This window comes from Papaver somniferum, chromosome 8 (assembly GCF_003573695.1).
Source record: "Papaver somniferum cultivar HN1 chromosome 8, ASM357369v1, whole genome shotgun sequence".
Lineage (NCBI taxonomy): Eukaryota > Viridiplantae > Streptophyta > Magnoliopsida > Ranunculales > Papaveraceae > Papaver > Papaver somniferum.
The window spans coordinates 3,655,037-3,670,633 of record NC_039365.1 but is presented as its reverse complement, the minus strand read 5'-3'; the positions used below and the strand labels follow the sequence as shown (position 1 = coordinate 3,670,633).

The window sequence follows — 15,597 nt, the reverse complement described above, 5'->3', positions numbered from 1 at the left end:
TACACATATCCTTAAGGAACTTGGCATAAGCAGGAATTTGCCTAATTGCATATAATAAGCGAAGGTTTATGGTAACTTGCTTAATAACCTCCACTATGTCATTAAAGTTTGATTCATTCTTTGTTGGTACTAATAGCTGAGGAAATGGGACTCTAGGCCTAAAATCAGACCTTTCAGGAATAGAATTCATATCATCAGAAACTTTATCAGTCTCTTCAGCTACTGGTCCTGAGAGGTGAGATCCTGAGGAGTGAACTACAGTATGTTCACTATCGGGCATGGTTACCTTATTATCTACAACTCTACCACTTCTAAGGGTTCTAACAACATTCAATTGATTCGATGGTTTTGCACCTAATTCATGAACTCCTCTAGGGTTGGGTTGTGTTTGACTAGGAAACTTACCTTTTTCTCTCAAAGAATCACTTATCAGACCAACCTGGGTTTTTAACTCGGAAATAGCCTGACTATTTTCTTGTCATATCCTGTTACTAGCTTGTAGACTCTGTTCTACGGATAACTGAAATTTTGCAGTTTGCTGAGTTAACAAGGCGAGAGATTCCTCTAAACTTAGGATTTTATTATCTGAATGATTCTGAAACTAAGTTAGTCCCGAAGGATTCTTAGTATAGCCAAAACCTGGGGGAGCATTAGAATTACTAAACTGACCTTGACTTTGGCCCTTAAACCATGAAAGGTTCGGATGGTTTCTCCAACCAGGATTATAGGTTTCTGAATATGGGTCAATCTTTTGATGGTTATCAAATCTAGTGTTATTATAAAGTGCATTGGTCTGCTCTTCAATATTCTGGCCTTCCCAAAAAGGATCCACTCTACCACTAGTCTGGCCCACTTCTAAGGCTTCTAACCTTTTTGCTATAGCCGTAATTTTGGCATCTGATTCATAGCCTCCTTCTACCCTATTAACGTTTCCTCTACTTAAAAGAATTGTTTTCTGGGGTACCCTACTATTTTCCCATTGCTGGGTTTTTTCGGCGATTTCATTAAAGAATTCCATCGCCGCATCAACAGTTTGGTTTTCAAATCAACCAGTGCATAGAGACTCAACCATGGTCGTTGTGGAATAATCTAAACCCTCATAAAGGATCCGACCATGCCAAGCCAACCGCACCTTGCCTTGGCCCCAACCATGCTAGACGCACCATGCGCCAATGTCATGCCAAACCCTTGGCCCCACCATGCCAAGCCAACCGCGCCTTTCCTTGGCCTTAACCATGCTAACCACACCATGCGACAATGGCATGCCGAACCCTTGGCCCCGCCATGCCAAGCCAACCGCACCTTGCCTTGGCCCCACCATGCCATGCCGTCCGTACCAAACCCTTGGCCCCACTATTCCAAGACATCTGCGCCATTGGTCTTGGCCCCACCATGCTGGCCTTCCCCATGCGGCTATCAAAAGGAAGGCATGCCATGCCACATGTGCCAATGGAATGCCAACCACCTTGCCGCGCCACACCATGACGGCCTTCCCTGTGCGGCTACCAAAACGAAGGCGTGCGACGATCAACGACCACCCTTCCATCCTAGATGCAAATCCTAGTCGTCCAAGGTCACCAAACAATGCATGATAACCTTTGGCCCAAAACCCTAGTTTTGGCCACGCCAAGGCATGCCATGCCACATGTGCCAATGGAATGCCAACCACCTTGCCGCGCCATACCATGACGGCCTTCCCTATGCGGCTACCAAAACGAAGGCGTGCGACGATCAACGACCACCCTTCCATCCTGGATGCAAATCCTAGCCGTCCAAGGTTGCCAAACAACGCATGGTAACCTTTGGCCCAAAACCCTAGTTTTGGCCACGCCAAACCGCGCCAAGGCATGCCATGCCACATGTGCCAATGGCATGCCAACCACCTTGCCGCGCCATACCATGTCGGCCTTCCCCATGCGGCTACCAAAACGAAGGTGTGCGAAGATCAACGACCACCCTTCCATCCTACATGCAAATCCTAGCCGTCCAAGGTCGCCAAACAACGCATGGAAACCTTTGGCCAAAAACCTTAGTTTTGGCCACGCCAAACCGCGCCAAGGCATGCCAATCACCTTACCGCGCTATACCATGCCGGCCTTCCCTATGTTGCTACCAAAACGAAGGCCTTCAACAATCAACGACCACTTTTTCATCTAAGATGCGTCTTAGCCGTCCAAGGTTACCAGCTAACGCATGACAACCTTTGGCCCTAATTAGTCGCGCCTAAACAAAGTCAAAACCCTAACTTTTGGACGCGCCTAAACTGGGCCACATTAAATCCATACTGATCATACTTTCATGCCACTGGCTACCAAACGAAAGTTTGTAATAATCAACGGCTACCTTCCTTTTAAGATGCAAAATCTCGACCGTTGAAGGTCACCACCGAGCCGGCAAGTCTCCCAAGCTCAACTTTCCAGACAACAACAACATGCTACATGTTTTCCACGAAAACACTCGAGACATCAACACATGTCACAAACTGGGGGATGCTCATTGGGTATTGGTTTGGCGGTTTACAGCGTGCGGCGTACACTATGCTCGTATAAGAAAGTGTCAGAAGGATGAGGCGGTTAGTAAATACATGGAGTAATGGTGAAACGCTTTCACCATTACTCACCCGTTTACTCACCATTACCGGTTACCACCTCCCTGTTAGTAAATACAGGGAGGCGGTTAGTAAATACAGGCGGTTATGGAACATCAATTCCAAGCGTTACCGGTTACCACCTCCTCCCATTTACTCACCCGTTTTCCATTTCTTAATGAGACCAGAGTACGTTTCACTTCGACTTGTATAAATAGGAATTACCTATTTCCACCGAATAACAAGTTCTGGTCAGGAGCATACAACACTCAGAAAATGTTTGCTAGCTTTCCCATCTGTTAGCTTCCCACTTTTTGATACAAGTCACAAAACAACTACTCTTCCAGAATCAACTATTCTGGTCTCAACACTCTCTTTGCTTCCCTCCCCAAAACCAACCCTTCTCCTCTTCTTTGTGACCGAAGCAAGTCTGGAACGGCCATTTCTTGGTTTAGTCCGGATTTGTACAGATTGATCTCTCGAATCTAAAGTACTCCCTTGCAGTACATTGTTTAAGGTTTAGACTCGTTTCTCACCCACACGCCCGAAATTACCGAAATCAACAGAAACCGTTTTCACCCTCAAACAACTTGTAAAAACGATGAAAAAATAATAGTCAAAACAAAATATCTAATGAAATATGAAAAAGTAGATGAAACACATATTGTAGTCTAAACGAAAACTGAAACTGAAATTCGATGACTTGTAGTTGAAATGACTTCACATCTACCGCGAAGAGCATGTTATTCGATTATGGGTGGTCTGAACATGGAAGAAACCATAAAAACTCTTCTTTTAATTGGAAACTGAACATGTACTGGGAATCATTTTCTTCTTCGATGAACGACCTGGCCATGGCCCATTATCGGGACCATAAACAATCGATTTTGGGACACTATCAGAGGATTTTCAACTGTTGGAACATGATTGATTTCTCTTGAGTATGACTCTCGGTAGAACCACCACATAAGCAAAAGGAAAGATTCATGCAACATGAACACAAACATAAATAGGGGAAGGAAGGTTTCAGCATAAGATACGATGAAAACCAACAGGAAAAAATGATGAGACCAAAAGAAAAAATGATGGAACCAAAAGAAAAAAAATGATGGAACCAACAGAAAAAATGATGAAACCAACAGAAACAATGATGAAAAATGATTGAAAACCTTACCGTCATTCCCGGTTAGACTTGTTGCTGCCATCATATGACAAAGGAATTTGCTCATGAACAATTCGTGGCTTCTCAAAAGGTATGATACTCATGGAACTTAACATATAAGTGAACAAATCTCTATACTTGAACAAAATCCACACTTAATTAGAATATCAAAAGATGGTTTGATTTATTCAACGTTTGAGACCAATTCTTCGAGTACCCTAAACCTAGTTCATCAAATCGACAAACCAATTGACATTTGAGTCCAATTTTTTTGACATCCAACTTCAAAATAGATAGATTGAGAATAAAAATCACATTAATCTTACACAAAATAAATAAATAAAATCTCTAGATTTAGTTTGATTTTCACCTTTTTCTTTTCCCAATTCTCATTCTCGATCTGTATATATTTATGTTGGTACTGGAGTAGGACGTGTTGCTGTTGGTAATGGGAGAAGAAGAAGAAAAGGAGAAGATGTTGGTGGAGGATCATGAGATGACCGTGGTTGATGGTGGTGCGGGAGGAGGAGGACGAGGTTCTGTTGTTATTGGTGGTGTGACTGACAGAGAGACTATAGATCTCGTATGGAGAAGAAGATGAATAGAAGGGTATGCCGGGCATTTCTTGAAAATGAAATGGATGTGATTTACCCATATTAAAAGATTTGGAGTTTTTGTGCCACTTTTGGGGAATATGGTGTTTTTATAAATCGCAACATATGGGTGGTGTTTTCGTCTACTAAATATGGTCACCTTGGTTTTTTATCACTTGTTTTGTATTAGAAAATCCGTATATTCTTATTGGATATGGATACAAAATTGTACCCATATATACCATTGCCACCCCCAATGAGATAGACATAGCTCATACCCATATGTAGTCATATCTCATGGGCCGAGGTCCATTGAGTCCCAAAAATCTAGAGCTTGTTTGCTTCTCAACGAAGAGAAAAACTCTATATAAAACCCCCACTTCTCTCACTCCTCTACATTCACTTCAGTCATCACTTTCACTGTAAACGCTGATCAAGCTTCCCCTTTTCCTCCCATCTTCAGAAACCCTAGATCTCGTATCAAATCTCCCTTGTTCATCAATATCTATGTTTTAGTTTGGTTTTAATTCAGTTCTTACAAACAATGTTTATGTGATCTGTGTTAGTAGTATAATTTTGATCTCTGATCTAAGTTTTTTTCTTTTTCCTGTTTGTGTATGATTTTTGGTCACGTTGATGGTACTCATAAGTTGGCAATGACCATCAATGCTTTGATTGTAAACAATTACAGGGCCGTTTTGTGTATTACATTTTTCGATTTTAACAAATTTCTGTGTTAAATCTGCCTGTGATGAATAATCTTATTTGGAATTACCGTCTGAAACACTTGATGTTAAACTTCGGCTGATTTTCTGAGGCATTTTTGTATGTTTAATTTCATAGTAATGTTTGGAAACATATGATTTTACTTGAAAAAATGATATCACTGGAGAAACAGACCAAATTAGATGAGAGGAAAACTCATCGTGAGTTGTGAGTACGTGCAGATAGGGAGTAGTATGAAGATAACATAATTTTGATGTTTGTATTCACCGTACACAATGAATTTCTTCCCATCTTTCTGGTTTATCCCCTCAAGATTATCTGGTGGTACATGTGTTTTTTTCTGTAAAATCTTAGTCCTGTTTGGGAGTTTTACCGTATTGTTAAAGTCTTGCATATACAAGATGATGATATTACTGGAAGATGGTACCATATTAGATGAGAGGATATATCATTTTGCTCTGTGAGTATGAACAAACTCAGCAGCGGCAGCAACAAAGATCAGGAATGATTGAAGTTTATGGCAATTTCATGTTTGTATTCACTGATCATAATGATTATTCTCCCATCTTACTGAGTATGTTTCTAGTTTATCTGATTGTTTAGTTTGCTTTGAACTGGAATATCCAAGAAGTCTGAATATCTGCTTGACTTGACTTTGCTTTTTGTATAGATTTTTCCAGTGATGAACAATCTTATTTGGAAGTACCGTCTGAAACACTTGATGTTTAACTTCCGGTGATTTTCTGAGGCATTTGCATGTTGTATTTTGTTTAATTTCATAATTAGTGTTTGGAAAAAATGATTTTACTATTACTGGAAAAAGAAAGAAGATAAAGCACCAAATTAGATGAGAAGAAATATCATTGTGCTTTGTGAGTACGTGCAAATAGGGCTTTGTTTAGATCAGGATCGGTGAAGAGAGTACTGTGATTTGATGTTTGTATTCACCATGCGCAATGATTTTCTTCCCATCTCTTTGGTTTTCTTTTTCTTCTAGTTTATCTGATCAATGATTAAGAGTTTTATTGTATTGTTCAAGTCTTGCATATACACGATGATGATATCAATGGGAAATAGTACCAGATTAGATGAGTGGATATATCATTTTGCTTTGTGAGTATGAACAAACTCAGCAGCAGCATAGATCAGGATTTGAAGTAATTTCATGTTTGTATTCACTGATCAAAATGATTATCCTCCCATCTTTCTGAGTATGTTTCTAGCTTATCTGATTGTTTGCTTTGAACTAGAATATCTGCTTGGCTTTACTAGGTCATGATTAAGTATTTTAGTGTCTAATTGTTGAGTCTTGTATGTGAAATATGAAGATATCTCTAGAAAAGAGTACCAAACTAGGTGAGAGTAGATATCATCATGCTCTGTGACTATGAACAAACTCATCATCATCAGCAGCATATATCAGGATTTCAAGTTATGGTAATTTCATGCTTGTATTCACTGTGCATAATGATTTCTCTCTCATCTTAATGGGTATGTTTCTAGTTAATCTTCATTGTTTGGTCATCTGTTGTTTAGTATCAGTGGGGAAGATTTTGGCAAAAATTCTCTCCTTCATAGAATGGAGCAAACTAGTTTAGATTGGTCGAAAGATCTCATTTCAAGTGTTCTCATATTCCTTTGCCATGAGACTGTTGGAAATTGTATTTTGTAATCTAGAGTTGTCTGCACAGTGATGGTTGTGGAGTTAGGTAGTTTGAATAGTTTAGAAGTTTCTAGAGTTAGCTACAGTAACTCAAGTATAGAAAAGTCTAGAGTTTTAGCTTAGTCCGGAGAGTTCTATAATGTGAACAGTTGTGTAATTGGTAATGTGGTTTACAAGTATTCTCTAGAAGTATCTAGAGGTTGTCAGGTCGGTCTCGTAGTGCCTATAAATAGGCAGTGATACATTCATTTGTAATCGTAACGAAGCAAGAAGTTGATAATAAGATTATAAGAGTTTTGAGAGTTTAAGTGTTATTCTTGCTTCCTAGGAGCTCTGTACGAGCAACACAACCATGCTCGTATATCTCAGAAGTTCATATTCATATTTCAACAGAGACATGCATTTTGGCATCTTGTTTTTAACGAGTTGTAGTTTAGATGTAGCCTATCAGGATATATATTGAATCATAAAGAACACCCTACTTCGGGACTGAATGGTGACATATTCTGCAATTCTGGGGCTTATTAACTTACATTTCATTGTCTGTGTTCCATGAGGGTTATCAAATCCATATGTAACCTCTATCGAATAGAAAATGTCCATTGTTTTCCACTGTGCTGAAAAGGCTTGATTTAGTCTCCACTTGTTGAAATTTGTAATTTGAACATAATAAAATGCACGCCAGAAACTATAATAATTTGATTTGAGGTTTGAAACCACCAGATCAGTGGTGCTGATATGATTCCCAGCTGAAAGGCTCATCTTTACATGTTTTGAACAGAAGGTTGATTAATATGTGCCTGGCTTGGACTTGCACGCACCTTTCCTGTGAAGGTCCTAGTCGAGTGGTTGGACTCATCAAGTGAATTGAGAGTTGATCCTTTTGTTGTTACTTGTGTTGCATGCCAAAAATAAGCAGGATATTGGCTTATGGTTTTTGATTTTTTAAAGAGGATAGCTGAGTTTGGATGGGCAGGATATTCAAAATGCCCCATTAAGCTGTACTGTAATTTGTTATTTGATGATACAGTGCGCACTGACTATGCTTACACGCCTTTCCTTGTATTCTTCTGGTAGTATTTGAACGAATCTCGATAAGTTCCAACTTAGATTGGCAAAACACTGAGCAGGAACGCTTTTTCATTTTTGGCATTTGAAAACTTTATTATTTTCAAAACAAAGTAAAAAATAACTTTTACATTCGATAACTTTATTGATGGTGGTGAAGTCCTTTGAATAATAATATAATTAATTAGATTATGCCAGAAACTATAATTTGATTTGAGTTTCAAAACTAGCCGGGAAGACGCACCACTAAGTTTCAGAGCTTCGCTAGTCTTTTCAAGATATTTAGGATGGAGTGGTTCCAGGTTGTTGGACTCACTAAGTGCATTGAACTGATTGACCAGCTGCTCGGACCATGCATTGAAACAGTAAATTAATTCATTTTTAATGTCAGCTGTTGAGTGAGAAGAAATAAAGAAGTATTATGAAGAAAACATAAATTCATAGTGAATGCAAACTAAATTGATCCGATAAATGAGTTACCAGAAAACCCAGTTCTCTGGCTTGTTGCAGGTGACTGATCCGTACTTGTTCCTTAAATATTGTCCATAGGCTGTAGCTCTTTTTAGTCTTTGTAGGCCAGGAATTGCATTAATATCATCATATGGTCTATCACATGGTTTACAGCTGCACCTGCACTCACACTGAACACTATTCTTCTGGTATTTGATGACTTTATTGATATCACTAGAGTAGAAACTAGGATGAAATAATAGCGACTTAATAATTGTTGCAGCAGCTAAGATCATAAGTGCGTGGTCTAGTTGTAGGCAGCTTTTAGGTTCTTGTCATTTGTTGTTATCTGTGTTTGGTGGTTGAGGACTTATTTACTTTCGACTTCTTTTTTGTATTTGCTGTGATGACCATTCAGGTTTTATGGAAGGAGATGCATGGGATCATGGATTGGTGCATTATTAAATTGTGATCACTTAAAGCAAGTTAGGCTTTGAATCTTGATGGAGCTCTAGTAGAAAAAGCCCCCCGGAACACTGTTCAGGGCTAAACAAAAACTGTTGATATCACATCCTAGAGCACCATAGAGGCTTGGGGACTCATATTCCTTTGTCTTGTCCATTACCACTTGGGACTTTGTCATGAGGCATACATTTTGTCGTATTCATTTCAACATGACAAATGGTGGTTTAGATTTGAATTATAAAGAACACCGTCTTTCGGGGCTCGGTGGCTTAACGCCTTGGTGATATATTGTGCAATTATGAGGCTTATAACTTATAATTAATTTTCATTGTGCATGATAGGTAATTTGGATACTGTTGGAAAATTCAACTTTCGTATATGAATGGAAAAGTCATTAGGCTAGTTCCTTATTGGGTTTGGGCGGTGGGTTGTATTTACGGTCTTAATCTTAATTTGGCCTATTAGTTAGGTGAAGTTAGTTTCAATTTGGAAACTAACGGAAGCCTAGAAAGAAATACGTGAAGGGTCGTAACATTTTGGATTCAAGTTGGAATTCGATGGACCTAACCCTTGAGAAATCTGTCATATACCTTTCCAGGGTTGTGCAACGGACGGACGGTTACGGATTAGGGGTCGTCCGCAACCAAACCGTTAAAATTGCGGATTTAGAAAATTGAACCGTGGCCGGCCCAATCACCCACGAATTTGACCTTGCGGATCAACGGATTGTACGGGCCGGATGCGGATTAACCGCGGATTTAGTCAAAAGAAAAAGAACTATAGAAACCAGAATTTTAATACATCACCGATATGTCAAGACGTTTTTGTACAATTGCTTTCGCATTCGAGATTTCAGGCATCAGAGTATAAAACGCCATATATGTTGTCGTATCATGTTGAAAATCCTTACGTTTGCCTGTCCATCTGAAGAATTGCAATTTGACACTAACTTCAGCATCTAATTTCATTACTCCGCGGACTAATCTATGATCAACCCTTAACAGGAGAACTTCCGATGCCTTTTCGGCATCTGGACCCCACTTAAAAATCTTCAATATCCTCATGAATCTCTCATCTAATTCACGAATGTCGTTGGTCCTCCTCGTTGTTGTTTCAAGTTTGTGTTGTTATGATGGTCATTTTCAAACATTTTAACAATTTTCTTATCTACACAGCAACAACAATTATAAAGAAAATTAAAGCACTAACAAAAGAGTGTATCTAGCAAAGAAGGAGACGTATGAGTGTTACCTGTTTGCTTAATTCTCTGAAAGAGATTAGCAGTTGTAGAAATCCGTTTACTCCTTTTTAAAACATTCCAATATTATCCTTAGTAGTTTTATGAAATTCCTTCACTACCCTACGGTGCGGATAAATACGCGGATTTACAAAACCAACCGCAACCAAACCGCTAAACCTTACGGATTTGAGAATTCATCCGTGACCGGCCCATAGATTCTTGCAGATTGGTTTTCACCTGCAATTTTGCGGACAGTTGCGGATAAAATCCGCGATTCTGGATTGTATGCACACCCCTAATCTTCCCCTTCTCTAGTTTACTCCTTGGGGTGCCCTGTTCAATTATGCGTCTTCCTTTAGAATAGTCGAGTCGTGTCACTTAACTATTCGTTGTTGGTTACCAGCTGGGTTTGTACACGTGTCTCTTCTTAATTAGTTGTCATTAGGGTTTGTCGGCCAATCGTTGTCGTATTTATATTGTAATGAAACTCTAATAGGAACTTAGTGATGAATTAATGAAGTTGCTGCTGCGGCAGAAGTTACTAATCTCCGTTCAAATTCCGTTCGATCTGGTTCCATTTCTGCTTAATTCCGTTGCTATCATTCAAATCTTCACTAAGTACAGTACAACTGGCATCAGAACCGTTCCTTCCTAGCATCATGGTGGCTCACACTTGGAAGGAGCTTCAAGAAACCAACAATAGACAACATATCGAAATCGAAAATTTACATTCAAAGGTAAACAATCTAGCTATACAACTCAGTACTATGTCAACTAAGGATGATCTTCAATCGATGAAGACGGGGATGTATACTAGTATGTTAAATCTTAAATCTGACATTAAACAAAGATTAGAAAAAGGTATTCATCTCAGTTAGAATTTTTTTTTTTCTACTCAAGATCCAAATAGAAATCAAGATGCCTCAGTTTCAAATACTGGTGGATTTCACTCTAATTTTCACTCTGGGAGTCGCGATGCGAATCACTTTCATCGAATTCCTAAGTTGGACTGCCCTAGATTTGATGGTGACCATCCAAAAAGCTGGATCCAGAAGTGTGAATATTATTTCCAGATGCACAATATATCTGAGCTTCACAGGAAAAAGATGGAAGCTATTCATATGGATGGTAAAGCAAGTAAATGGTATGATAATTTATGTCTTACTCAAGCTGTTATTACTTGGCCATATTTCTGTCATAGTGTGTGTGCTAGATTTGAAAACCCTGCACAGGATAACATTGTTGGTATATTCAATAAGTTAGCTCAACTTACTACTGTTGATGCTTATTTTGAAGAAATTGAACATTACAAGGCCTTATTATTGGGTGTGCACCACGATTTCCCTGAATCTTATTTCATTGCCAGTTTCATTGGTGGCCTGAAAGAGGAATTAAAGAGCTCAGCTCTTATGTTTGACCCTAAGACATTACTTCATGCATTTTCACTTGCTAGAATGCAAGAACAGATCATTGTTATGTAACAAAAAGCCAACAAAACCACACCCAAATTTTTCTCACCATCATATTCAAACACCAAGTCCATTCCCTCTACTTATACTACACCAAAAACTACCTATATCCCACCCCCAATTCCACAACCAAAAACAATACCAAACTTTCCTCTCAAAAGACTTACCCCTGAGCAGGTACAAGCAAGGAAAGCTCAAGGGATTTGTTTCAATTGTGATGATGCTTACAAGAGGGGCCATGTTTGTAAGAAACAGTACTTATGTGTACTTATAGGGGAGGAAGCTGAGGAAATTTATGACACTGGTGTAGATACTTCCAGTGAAACTGATGAGGAACCTCCACTGGAGACTGATATGGGAATCTCCCTACATGCTTTAACTGGTACTGTCTCAGGGGAAACTATCAGAATTCCTGGTTTTATCAAAAAGAAGGCCATCTCCATCTTAATTGATACTGGAAGCACTCACAAATTTATAGACTCTGCTTTAACTGCCAGTTTACAATGTTCCATTACTCAGACAGGAAATTTATTGGCCACAGTAGCTAATGGTGATAAAACTGTGAGCTCGGGAGTTTGCTCTCAGTTGGAATGTACTATGCAAGGTCACAGGTTCTGTAGATACTTGAGACTACTTCTTCTAGGTGGGTGTGACATTGAGTCGGGTGCTGACTGGTTAAGAAATTTGGGGGATGTTCTTTTCAACTTATCCAAACTTTGTATCACCTTCAAACACAAAGGTAAGAATATTACATTAACTGGTTTTCACCAAAAGTCTTCATTCAGTATGATGAGTGGCTCTGCACTTAAGAAATTTTTTCAGAAACACTCTCATGGCATGGTAGGCCAACGTTTCTCAAACTCAGGCTCCCCTACGCCACTCCCTACACCACCACACATTACCAACTTACTCCATGAGTTCTCTGATGTTTTCACTGACACAAAAACTTTTCCCCCTGAGAGGGCATTGGATCACAAAATTCCTCTCAAACCTAATTCTGAACCTGTTAACCTCATACCTTATAGATGTCCTTACATCCAAAAGTCCATTGTTGAGGAGTTGGTCAAGTAAATGCTACATTCTGGGATCATCCAACCAAGCCAGAACCCATTTTCATCTCCAATTTTACTTGTCAGAAAGAAAGACAACACTTGGAGATTTTGTGTTGATTATAGAAAGCTGAACAACATTACCATTAAGGATAAATTTCCAATACCAATTATAGAAGAGCTGCTTGATGAGTTGCATGGGTCCAAGTTCTTCACTAAGATTGACTTAAAGTCTGGTTACCATCAGATCAGAGTCTCTCCTGCAGATGTCCACAAAACAGCATTTAAAACTCATCATGGGAATTTTGAATTCAAGGTCATGCCATTTGGTCGCACCAATGCACCAGCCTCATTCCAAGCATTGATGAATGATATTTTTCACCAACATCTCAGAAAATTCATCCTGGTATTCTTTGATGACATTTTGGTTTATAACCCTTCTTTGAGATCTCATTTAGTTTACTTACAAACAACTTTGGAACTTCTCAGACTATATCAGCTTAAAGAAAACTTAACCAAATGCTCTTTTGGTCAATCTAGCATTAATTACTTGGGTCACATTATTACAGACACTGGAGTTAAGGATGACCTTGAAAAAATCTCTGCCATGGTTGAATGGCCACTTCCCAAAAATTTGAAGACCTTGAGAGGATTATTGGGCCTTACATGTTATTATGGAAAGTTTGTGAGGAATTATGGCCTCCTCAGTAAGCCACTTACTGACCTATTAAAGAAGGATGCTTTCAGTTGGTTCCCTGCAGCCACCACAGCTTTTCTCAACCTCAAAAAAGCAATGACAACTACCCCTATGTTGGCTCTGCCTGATTTTAATAAACAGTTCATCCTTGAAACAGATGCCTGTGACTTAGGTATTGGAGCTGTACTCATGCAAGAAGGGAGACCTATAGACTTCTACAGCAAACCTCTTGGTCCCAGGGCTGCTTCCTTATCCACTTATGAAAAGGAGCTATTATCCATTGTTCAAGCTGTCACTAAATGGAAGCATTATTTACAAGGTCAGCACTTCATCATTAACACTGACCATCAAAGTATAAATTACTTCCCAGAACAAAAAAATTCTACAAATTTGCAGCAGAAATGGCTTATGAAACTTCTAGGATTTGATTATGAATTAAAGTATAAAAAGGGTTCAAAGAACAAAGTAGTTGATGCACTTTCAAGAAGACCTCACATGCCTGCTTCTTGCAATTCTATCTCCTTGTCATAGCCTGTTTGGGCTCAAGAAATAATTGCTAGTTACACTGCTGACCCTAAAGCTCAAGAAGTTATCACTCAGCTGAGCATTACTCCTCATACTACAACTCAATTTTCTTATACTAATGGGGTATTAAGGTACAAAGGTAGACTTTATATTGGTTTCTTTGCTACAACAAGGTCCAACATTCTTAGATCTCTGCATTGCTCAGCTGTTGGAGGCCATTATGGAATGCAATCCACTTATATTAGAGCTAAGTCTTACTTACATAGGCCTGGCATGAAGAAGGATGTTCTGCTTTTTGTCTCCACTTGTGATGTTTGTCAGAGGGGTGAAAATACATTTCCAGATGGATTACTGCAACCACTGCCTATTCCAGATCATGCTTGGAAACACATCTCAATGGACTTCATTGAAGGATTACCCATGAGTGAAAGGAAGTCAGTTATATTAGTGGTTCTTGACAGACTAAAAAAGTATAGCCATTTCATTGGTCTAAACCACCCATTCACTGCTGCTTCTGTTGCTAGGGAGTTCATTTCACATATTTTCAAGCTCCATGGTCTACCCTCTTCAATTGTCTATGAAAGATATAAGATTTTCACCAGCAATTTTTGGCAAGACATGTTCCAAGATCTGGGCATCCAATTACGTCTCAGTACTGCTTACCATCCTCAAACAGATGGTCAAACTGAGATAGTTAACTCTTTCCTTGAAAGTTACTTGAGATGTATGTGTGGTCACCAACCAAAGAAATGGCATGCCTGGCTCCCACTTGCTGAATGGTGGTACAACACAAATTACCACACAAGCTTGAAGATGTCTCCATTCCAAGCACTGTATGGTTACCTTCCACCATATTTAGCTTTCCCATCAACTGCTACTACCTCTGTGGCGGAGGTTGAATCTTACTTGAAGCAGAGAGATGCAATGCTTGATTTACTTAAGGAAGCTCTTCAGAAATCTCAAGAAAGAATGAAATTTTATGCAGACATGAAGAGAACTGATAGAGTTTTCTCAGAGGGAGACAAGGTTTATCTGAAACTACAACCTTATAGACAGACTTCTGTAGCTCTCAGAAGAAACTTGAAGCTTGCTGCAAAGTACTATGGGCCATTTACAGTAATTCAAAAAATTTGGTGCAGCTGCTTACAGGTTACATCTGCCAGTGGAAGCAAGAATCCATAATGTTTTTCATGTATCCCAATTTAAGAAGCACATTGGATCCAACCACAGTCCTTCTCCCTCATTGCCTACATTATATACTGATGGCAACTTCCTTGTCATCTCAGCTGCTTCTCTGGATTCCAGGACAATTATCAGAAATGGCATCTCTGTACCCCAGATACTTATTCAGTTGACCAATTCACTTCCTTCAGATGTTACATGGGAGGAAGTGAAGCACATAACTCATCATTTTCCAAAGTTCAATCCTTGAGGACAAGGATCTGCTGATGGAGAGGGGTGTCGTCATATACCTTTCCCTTCTTTAGCTTATTCCTTGGGATGCCTTGTTCAATTATGCGTCTGCCATTAGAATAGTCGAGTCGTGTCACTTAACTATTCGTTGTTGGTTACCAGCTGGGTTTGTACACGCGTCTCTTCTTAATTAGTTGTCATTATGGTTTGTCGTCTAATCATTATCGTATTTATATTGTAATGAAACTTTAATAGGAACTTAGTGATGAATTAATGAAGTAGGCTGCTGCGGCAGAAGTTACTAATCTCCGTTCAAATTCCGTTCGATCTGGTTCCATTTCTGCTTAATTCCGTTGCTATCATTCAAATCTTCACTAAGTACAGTACAAAATCTTCGAAGCATCATGATTCTTCATTGAAGAGGTACTTGAAGCACATCATGATTCTTCATCCAAAAGGTACCAGTAATTTCTATAAATACCCTACACAC

General features: G+C 39.2%; 1 non-coding gene across 1 annotated transcript; it reads left to right on the top strand.

Moving 5' to 3' along the window:
* Positions 1 to 5,084: 5,084 nt before the first annotated feature.
* LOC113307335 lies at positions 5,085 to 5,166 on the top strand. Its single transcript, XR_003339120.1, has one exon. It is a non-coding gene; the product is annotated as a small nucleolar RNA snoR77Y (small nucleolar RNA).
* The last annotated feature ends 10,431 nt before the right edge of the window (positions 5,167 to 15,597 follow it).